Below are 10779 nucleotides of genomic sequence, written 5' to 3' on the forward strand. Positions count from 1 at the left end.
TGAAGTCCAACTTTGTACCAAGTGCTTCATGTAACCTGCTCCAGAATCTCGAAGTGAACTGGGTGCCTCTATCTGACACAATCCTCTTAGGTACTCCATGCAGCTTCACAATACGCTCAATATATAATTTGGCTAATCTATCACCTCCATAAGTGGTACGCACTGGGATGAAGTGTGCCACTTTAGTGAGTCGGTCAACAATCACCCAAACTGAGTCATGACCGCTCTGGGTTCTTGGTAGACCGGTGATAAAATCCATACTAACTTCATCCCACTTCTATACTGGGATCGGCAATGGCTGGAGTAATCCACTAGGCTTCTGATGCTCTGCCTTGACTCTTTTGCACACATCACAATGAGCGACGAATCGAGCGATATCTCCCTTCATACCATTCCACCAATACTTCTCCTTAAGGTCCAGGTACATTTTCGTAGTGCCAGGGTGAATGGAATAGGCTGAGTTATGGGCTTCATCCAAGATGGTCCTGCGGAAATGGCCTTGTTTAGGCACACATAATCTCTTCTTGAACCACAAGACTCCATCTTTATCTACTCTGAAATCTGGGGCTTTGCCTTCACTGTTGCGACCTTTAATCCATACCAATCTTTTATCCTCCATCTGAGCTTCCTTTATCTGGTCATCCAGGACGGGATGGACACTAAGGTTATAGTTGCAAGAGCGGCGTACAACCCTTAGGTTCAACTTCCTCATTTCTTCACTCAACTCTGGGGCTTGTGTGACTAAGTGATGGCAATATGCTTTACGACTGAGCGCATCAGCCACCACATTAGCCTTTCTAGGGTGGTAATGAATTTCCAAATCATAGTCTTTGATCAACTCCAACCATCTTCTCTGTCTAAGGTTGAGGTCTGACTGGGTGAAAATGTACTTCAAGCTCTTGTGACCCGTGTAGATTTCACACTTGTTCTCGATCATATAATGTCTCCAAATCTTGAGGGCATGCACCACTGCAGCTAACTCCAAGTCATGGGTGGGGTAGTTCTGCTCATGTGCTCTCAACTGTCTTGAGGCATAAGCTACAACTCTTCCTTCTTGCATAAGCACACAACCCAATCCTTGTCGGGATGCGTCGCAATAAACGACAAAGCTCTTCTGATTATCTGGCAAGACTAGCACTGGGGCAGAAGTTAGTCGCCTCTTCAACTCTTGAAAGCTTCTCTCGCAAGCTTCAGACCAAACAAACTTCGTGTCCTTCCGGAGTAACTCAGTCATAGGCCGGGCTATCTTAGAGAAACCTTCGATGAATCTCCGGTAATAGCCGGCTAATCCCAAGAAACTCCTGATCTCCGAGGCTGAGGTTGGTTGCTTCCATTTTGATACTGCCTTGACCTTTTCTGGGTCCACTTCAACACCTTCAGCTGTTAAGACATGACCCAGAAAACTGACTCTCTGCAGCCAGAATTCACACTTGCTAAACTTGGCATACAACTGGTGTTTTCTGAGCTTTCCCAGCACAATTCTAAGATGTTGTCCATGCTCCTCAGCACTCTTAGAGTAGACCAGTATGTCATCTATGAATACCACGACAAACCGATCTAACTCTTCCATAAACACCTTATTCATGAGGGTCATGAAAAAGGCAGGGGCATTAGTCAGACCAAAAGGCATCACTGTGAACTCATACTGGCCATAATGGGTCCTGAAGGCTGTCTTGGAGATGTCCTCTTATCGCACTCTGAGCTGATGATAACCTGACCTTAGATCTATCTTGGAGAAGAACTTAGCTCCCTTCAGCTGATCAAACAGGTCATCAATCCGAGGCAGAGGGTACTTGTTCTTGATGGTGACTGCATTCAGATCACAGTAGTCCACACAAAGTCTCATGCTTCCATCTTTCTTCTTCACAAAGAGCAGTGGGGCTCCCCAAGGAGAAGCAGCGGGTCTAATAAATCCCTTTTGTTGAAGCTCTTCAAGCTGCTTCTTCAACTCGGCAAGCTCTGGGGCTGCTAACCGATAGGCATTCTTTGCTGTAGGCTTGGTTCCAGGGACTAAGTCAATGGTGAACTCTACCTCTCTTTCTGGAGGCATACCGGGTAATTCATCTGGGAACACATCTGCGAACTCCCGAACTACTGGCACCTCTTCTGGGGATTCTGCTTGGATGTGGTTCACCATGGAGTCTGACAGGCTAGGCTGGATTTGGCATGTGACTGTTAACCCTTGGCGGTTGGTGACTGTCACTGCTCTCTCAGCATAGGCTATGTTTCCGCGGTGCTTGGCGAGCCAGTCCATACCGAGTATGACATCTATCCCTTTGGAAGTAAGGACTACTAGGTCGGCAAGGAATACTACCCCACTTAGGTTTATAGGGATATCTAAGACACCTAAGTGGCAAGGTATATGACCTCCAGGGGAACGGGTTATTAGTGGCCTCTTAAGGGCTATAGTAGGTATATCATGCTTTTCCACAAAGTGGGAGGATATAAAGGAATGCGATGCTCCAGAATCAAAAAGCACTGAGGCTAGAGCTGATTGGACCAGAAACTCACCGAGAATCACTCCTGGTGCATCCTTTACTTCTTCAGCATTCACATGATTCACTTTTGCCTTGCCGAAGGACTGTTGCTGGCTCTTAGCTGGTGTTGCATGGTTGGCTCCAGTCGGCTGCTTTGGTCCTTGAACAGAGTTGGAGAAAATAGAAGGGGCGGGCTGATTGAGATACGGATAGTTTGCCTTGTAGTGTCCGGCTTCGCGGCAGTGGAAACAGGTCTTCACATTAGTTACTTGACTTCCGCCAGTCTGTTGGGTGCGGAAGGTACTCTGGGTCTTCATAGCAGGAGCTGACTGAGTGGGCTTCTGGAAAGAACCGGGCTGCGCTTTGAATGAAAAGGCACCCTGGCTCCTTGGGCCTGAGTGAGCCGGATACTGGGTCCTCTAGAACTTCTCCAACTACTGGGGCTTCTTGCTTTCAAACCGACGTTTGCGCTCACTAAGCTCTGCCTTCCTGTTTCTCTCAATGGTGATGGCCCTATTGACCATAGCATTAAAGTCACTGTGGGTGGTGACTTCAACCAAGGTCCTGATTTCAGGGTTAAGCCCACCAAGAAAGGCTTCTTGCTTCTTCTCGTCATCATTGATATCCTCTGGTGCATAACGAGACAACTATGTGAACTTATGAAGATACTATGTCACAGTCATACCACCTTGACGAAGCTTTCTGAACTCATCCCTCTTGAGCTTCATAACACTGCTGGGAATGTGATGTTCTCTGAAGATCTTGACAAAGTCAGCCCATACCATCTCATTAGTGTTTTCATTTATTTCCCGGTAACTCTGCCACCAAGCAAGGGCTGGTCCCTTTAACTGCTGTACTGCGAGCAAAACCTTGTCTCTATCATCTGCGTGGACCACTTCAAGCTTCATTTTAATTTCTCGCAGCCAATCATCTGCCTCAATAGGGTTATCAGATCCTCCAAACTTAGGTGGCTGCAAGCGGTTCAAATCTGCAATTCTGCTGCCATTGCCATTATGTTGCATTGCAGGTCTATTGTTGCCAAGATTGCCTTGAGCTTGAGCTGTGAGAGTGGTCACAAGAACTTGAAGGAGTTGGTTCTACTGCTGCAGTATGGCTGCCAAGTCAATGGGTGCTGGGGCACGGGGAGATAGCAGCGGTAGTTGTCCATTTTCTGGTGCTTCTGGGGCTACATTCAGAGGGGCTTGGTTTCTCGGGTTGACCTCGTCACCGTCTTCCTGAGCATGGAGTCCCTGGACTCGGCTCGAGCGACGAGACATCTACGGTCAAGGAGGGCAAGATTAGGTGACTCCCCTAGTATAATGATGGGGTATATTTGTATATATAAAATATTTTGTACCGCACAATGCACACAAACAAATCATTCAAGCACCACACAAGCATTTATTCAAACAAGCAGGGATCCATGACACGACGGATTACAATAACGCGGCTCGACTTTTAAGGGCCAGCCGGGACGACTCGACTACTGAACCCTACAACACGGTCTTCGGGGTCACTGTTTCCGGGATCTCGGGGAGATGCGGGAGGCGTGGGCGGCACTGATTCACAAATCCTTCTGCGCGGTTGGGACGAGGAACATAGCGGAATTCCCTCTAGGATTGGCAGCTCCGCGGCAGTCCTAGGATGGCGTTCCTTGCGCTTGGCACGGTCTACTAGGTAGACACCCCTAAGGAGTTGACTGTGGCGATCTGCCTGCTCCCTAAGGTTCTCTTCGGCCATGGCAAGGCGGCTTTCAGCTTCGGCTGCTCGGGCTTCTGCCTGGGCTACGACCAGTTTAGTCCTGCGCCAACGGGACTCCGCTTCCTCAGCACGCTGGATTAAATCTCTCACACGCTGATGCAGTTGGTCGCACAAATCATCGAGGCTAAGCAAATAGCCAGACATAGCGACAACTGTGGGGTTCTTCTCTGTCCCTACGGGGCTCTCCAGGTTGCAGATCCTCGCCGCCCAAGCAGGACGGCTACGGTCCAGCGGTGGAAAGTACTTCATGGGTGTGGAACCCAAGTGCCATTCAAACATCTGGCACAGGTACCACAGCGCCTTGCGAGCTGCAAGTTGAATGGTGTCAGGCATACGGGCTCCAGTGGCGGTGACGCTCCAGGGTTGCATCTCCAAGTACTTATCACTGGCACCAATATGGATAGTGACCTCACAACTTTCGGTGCCATGCTCCACGAACTCGCGACCCACGTATTCCGGTCGTTCCGGAATACCAAGTCGCACCGTGGCAGCATAAAGCACCCTGGGGAATCCATCTTCGTTGATGCAGTAGGTGGTGGTCCAGTCATCCGCCATCTGATTTTCAACGGTAGGGTTAGCATAACAAGGATAAAGTTTAAGGAATAATATATTTTCAAGGATTGACCATCCTAGGGCTCCTACGGTCATCATTTACTACCGGTTCGCGTCCTACAGCCAAGCATGGCTCTGATACCACCTGAAGCACCCCGACCCGAAGATCAAGGCTAAACCATGTATTAATTACCAAATAAGGTCTCCGGCATAATACATGTTACATCGTGGAGTCCAGAGTCATACAGAGCTTTATTTAACACGTACATGAGGAGTAAAGTGACAACACAAAGCTACACAGAACAACCATAGGATAACAACTAGCATTGCGACATGCAGGACTAGCTCTTCATCCATCACGGCTCCACTCGATCAGCTTGGGTGTGGACACGATCTACTCGTAGTCTTCTGGCACAAAGTCAGGATCCTCTGGAGAAAAATCAACAGGGGTGAGTACAAGAGTACTCAGCAAGCTCCACCTCACCCTACGGGAGGGGAAATGACATGCACGACGCACATTGAGCACAATGCATTAGCAATGCAACTAATGGTATGCAACCCCTTCCCAACACAACCCACAATAGGTAGCTCACTAGTTGTCAGGACCACACCGTAGCCTATCCATACCGTGGACACGGACCATTCGAATGGATTATACACTCTGCAGAGGTCGTACACTGTACCCACACGCTCGGCTGTCCGAACGGACAACCGACATAGCCGACACCCAGCCGTGGTCACGCCCCAGCCCGGCCGCACAAACCCTCGGGCCCTGACCCCAATGGTCTATACCCGTAAACCATCCCTGCGACCGTCAGGCTAACCAGTGGGATTAGGCTAAGTCCGGCCCATACCGGAACCTGTGGTCGTACTAAAGTAAGCTAGGTGAGATGTCAGAACAACTCGGTCCTTATGGTTCACCAGGGCAGCAACCATCCCTCAACATGTCAACTCGAGCCTACCACCACGGTAGCACTCACCTGCCAGTCTACCACCACGGTAGCGCCGGCTCCAGCATACCCAGCTGCCCTAGTCTTAGCCAGATCCCTTCGTATCCTATTCTCAGTTCTGGATATGCATGCATGAGCACACTCAATCACTCAAGTACTGGTATATGTAATCGATCCTAGACCCAGGCTACAGCTAACCGTCCTCACATGGATGCAACCGCTCACGTAGGGGTCGATGAAACTTGCCTTCGCTTGCGTACGCGTCGTCGGCGGCGGCTTCCTGCTCGTGGTACGGGTCTTCTAGCTCCTTGGCGAGCTCCTCCTCGGTCACTCCGTGATCTACGGGCGAGAACGGCACAACTGGCAAACAAACACAAGCAAGCAATAAGCTCAAATGGAGATGAAAATAGGAGGAAAAAGAGTTACGTGAAAAGGAGTTGATATGAATGAGATTTTGAGTTTACAGTATTGATTGGTAGAATGTTTTGGATTAAGTGCTCATGGCCTGGTGGGTGTTTTGGGCCTTTGTTGTGGAGTTAATGGTCGGGGAAGCTGTCTGCCATCTCACCTTGGCGCGGAACAGCTCGAGGGAGAGGATCAATCGTTGGAGCTTCGTTTCGTGAGTGAGCTGAGCTCAGGAGGAGTGGTTCAGCTAGCGGAGCGAAGTGGCTCGGTGTGCTTGGGCTGGTGACGGGGCTCGTCACGGTCTTGCTCCTTTTATAGGTGAGGAGAGCAGCAGTGGCGTCGTGCAGGGACGGCGACGGCGTGGGCTGTGGCAGCTCGTCGTCAATGCGAACAGTGGCAGTGCTGAAGGCGCGAGCGCCGAGGCGGCAAAGCCGGCGAGGGCGCTGTAGCGGCGTGGGCAAGGTGGGGACGCGGGAGTGGGCGGCACGGCGTGATGCCGGCGGCAGTGCGCGGTCCCGTCGTGGGGCCGGCGTGTCGCGCGTGCGCGAGTGAGAGCGAGCGGGTGAGGCGGTTCGGCGGAAAAAAAATCTCGGCCGGCACTGTGCGTGGCGATCCTGATTTTTAGCGAGGTGGGTGCTGCCATGACGGGTCTTTTCAAGGTCAATGGTGTGGGTACTCTGTGGCTTCCAGGGAATAATGAAGTTATGGCAAAGGAGGTAGGCGCTATCATGATTGTCTGGGAATTATGGTACGGTGACTTGAGAGGCTTTTATGGAAAGAGACGAGATGATTTTTGTCGTAGGTGCATGCATGTGTATGCTGGTTACTGGAGGGAACGAATGAACTAAGGCAAGGCAAGAGTATAAAATAGTTTACCTAGTAGTTATGTAATACCTCGTATAACGTTAGTATTATTTTACATTACTAGTTTAATTGCAACATAAGTTTTATTTTAGTGATTGTTGGAAATTGAGGCGGCCCTACTAAGTTGAGGATCTACACCAACTCACTTCAGAGTCGGTCAGCTTCTAGTTACTTAGTGTACCGGGTCCTTTTGACGGCAGAGCCGTCTTTTGCTTCCGGGAGGCAGAGCCTACCAACAGATGAAGCTGGCTTCCGGGTGGCAGAGCCAACCTTCGATGAAGCCCAGACCCTTTTGTGATCCCGGGTGGCAGAGCCAACCTTCGATGGATCACAACTTATACACTAAGTACTAAGCTTAACCGGAAGGCTAACACTTATAAAGACGCTTACCTTATTGAAGCAACAAAGGAACACACACCTAGCACACTCTACCTATGCTCACTTCTACCATGCACTTGGATGTGTGTGGGATGGAGTGGAGTAGTATGGCATGGCAAGGGGTGGCACCCTCCTTATATAGGCACCCATACCCTCTTGGATGAGTGACACATGTCACACTCTAGGAGGTTCCCTACAAATATCTAAGTTCCCTACAAATATCTAATTCTAGAAAATTCTAAATTTTACCATGGCAAGAAAATATCCAAGCTTCTTGTCTTCTTATGATTCTTGTGGAACATTCTAGAACCTTGTCATGGTGAACAAAATTATGCCATGGTTTATCCTTATTTTTATAGAACCTTCTAGAAATTTGCATTATAAATTTCAACACTCCCCCTTAATCGCGATGAAAACTGGGATGTTACAATTGCATTGTTTATTGGAGGAGGAACCGAAGCAAGTACCCACGACCCCTCACAGATAGGGAGCTTTTGGCAAATTATGAGAAGAAGGAGGAGGAGGAGATGGAGAGGCAGAGGTTAAGGGAGGAAAGAGCAAAGAAAGATTTTACTGTTGATCCGGAAGCTAAATACCCAAAGGGTTCATGGGAAGAATATTTTCAGAAATTGGAGGCTAACAAGAGGATGGAAGAAATGGAAACGATGGAGGATTTAGCTCAGGAGGCTCAGATGGAGGCAATGCAGGCCCTAGTTGCCGATCTACCACACAAGGTGCCCAACATTGAGAAGGATGTGTCATCCGCGAGCACGGAGGTTTTGGGTGTTAGAGCTACTCAAATGGAGGCAATGAAGGCACTTGTAGGAGACTTACCTGCCCAGGATCACCCGTCTGACAGGAAAGGAAAAGCAGTGGACACACCTGTAGTCGATAACCAAGGGAATAGTGCAGTGCAGGACAAAGGGAAGAGTGCTTCTGAGCATGACCACGTTCCTGATGATGGAGATGATGACGAGTGGTGGTCAATGAATGCAGATGAAGTAGAGGTCATAGTGTCCCAAATTGAGGTAAGAAAGGGGAAAGCTGTAGTCTAAGATGATGGAGATGATGATAATGATAGTTGGGGAGAGCTTTTGATTGAAGGCGACTCTGATTAGCTTGTTTTATTTATAATTGTATGGACTCCATATATGATTGGACTATGTGTGTGACGGATTTTTTTATTGCTGGACTATTTATGTGCTTTACCTATTCATATGGTTGTCGTATGTGTATGAGACTTTATTTGTAGTTTCGAACATTGTATGGTTATGAAATTAGGAATTTATTTAGTTTGTATCGTGTGCAATTTAATGATGGGTCATCTCCATTATTGAACAACTATTTTAGATTACAATCGCAACTGCAGATGCATAAATTGTTGTGTCATGACCCGCGTGTAAACTTAACAATTGCGCACCGTTTTCCATCGCCACTTGGCGCATGCTTTTCGATCGTGTGCACTGCGGCGGTCCCGGCCCACTTGCGACAAGTAGGGCCTACCCGTGTGCAGTGCATCGCCTTTTCTTTTATTTTTCTTTTTGAGCAAAGCGTGCTGTGCATGTAGGCAAGTTCGTCAAATTATTGTCGAAAATTTTCTCCCATTATATTAGATAAAAATAGGTAGAATCAAGTCTTAGAGAAAAGTATCCCAGCTGATGACAAATTTTATTGACTAACAACTCAAGAAACCGCTTTTTCTTGTTTTGGGGTTATATTAGAAAAGGCCGCCGCGTTGCCGCGGGTGGCCAGTGCATGTACCTGTGGTACATTTTTCTATTTCTTATGTGTAATCTTATAAATATTTTTTTTTTGAAAATGAATGCCAAAGCACGTTGAATTTGAAAGTGGAAATATTTTAGATCTTTTGAATATTGAGTATTTTTTTTAAGTATATCTTATGTTCAAATGTGAAAAATTATGGAAGAGAATTAGAAAATAGCATTGAATTGTGTTAGCTGTGTATGAAAGTTATAGATTTCAGAATTTGGAGCAACATTTGTGTTGGAAAGTTTTTAATTTAAATGCGTTTTGGTGCTCAGATGTTAGGTTTGACGGAGGAATTAGAAAAGAGATTTGGATTTTTCAAGGCTGCTCTATTGCGAATTTGTTGGTTTTGAAGTTTTAAGCGACGTCCATGCTCAATGTTTTTTAATTCGAATATGTTTCGGTGTCCGAATCATAGGTGCAACAGATGTCGATAAGCATTTATGCGAACAAATTACAAAAATACTTTGAATTTGAAATCTTGTTGTAAATAGCATGCAGCGAGAGGGAGCAGCAAGGCAGAGCATCAAAGTAGTTAGCTGGCCGAATTCTGTGCTTGTCGCGCCACTCTAGGTGGCGCTACAAAGCTACTTTGTCGCGCCATTGGGAGTGGCGCGACCAAAGGGACCTGCCACGCCACCAAGTGAAAAATGCCGTCCTTACTGGGCTTGGGCACACAATGGCACGACAGAGTAGGCTTGTCGCGCCAGTGGTGTTGGCGCGACAGATCCCCTCTGCCACGCCATTGTGTGCCCAAGCCCAGTAAAGACTGCATTTTTCATTTGGTGGCGTGGCAGGTCCTTTTAGTCGCGCCACTCCCAGTGGCGCGACATATTAGCTTTGTAGCGCCACCCGGAGTGGCGCGACAAGCACAGAATTCACCAGCTAGCTACCTTGCTGCTCTGCCTTGCTTCTGCTGCTGGTGCTTGCTTCTGCTGCTCTCTCGCTGCTGCTTGCTTCTGCTGCTGGTGCTCAAGCTGCTAATGGTTCAATAACCGAACCAAAACTGCCCCACCCCATAAAAATAAAACTTGTTGCATCGAACCACCCCGCCCCACTAAATAGTTTCCCATAACCCAACCAAACCAAACCATATATGTCAATTAACCCCAAACCAAACCAAACTTGTTGTGCGTCGATGGGTTCCAGTCCAAACCAACTTCGTGCATGAGCAGCAAGAGGGGCTTGTACTAACATAAATTCAACCAACCAATAAAGAGATAGAGAGCCGTCAGCACACAAGCACATAGTCCATTAGAAGCTACAGTAGTCCATTACAATGATCTTGGCCATCTCAACCTAAAGTGGTTCATGACAAACACAAAGAGTTCATGACAAGCACAAATAGTTCATGACAAGCACAAATAGGTTCTAGGTAGCATTTTTACAATACATCTAGGAACAAAGTGTCGGTGCTCCTTCATCTACGGCGCCGTCCACACTCGGTAGGGCTGAAAGGGTCGGTGGGGCGCCGTTGCCTTCGAGGAACTGTTGGGATCATGTTCGCGCTACCAACGTCGGTCTGGTCACGAGAACGCCTTTGTCGGCGACGCGGAGGGGAAGCGGCCCCGGAGTCTGGAGGAGCATCCTGAGGTGCCTGCACAAAAATATATAATATGGAGGCA

Source organism: Panicum virgatum, chromosome 3N (genome assembly GCF_016808335.1).
Source record: "Panicum virgatum strain AP13 chromosome 3N, P.virgatum_v5, whole genome shotgun sequence".
In the NCBI taxonomy this organism is placed as follows: domain Eukaryota; kingdom Viridiplantae; phylum Streptophyta; class Magnoliopsida; order Poales; family Poaceae; genus Panicum; species Panicum virgatum.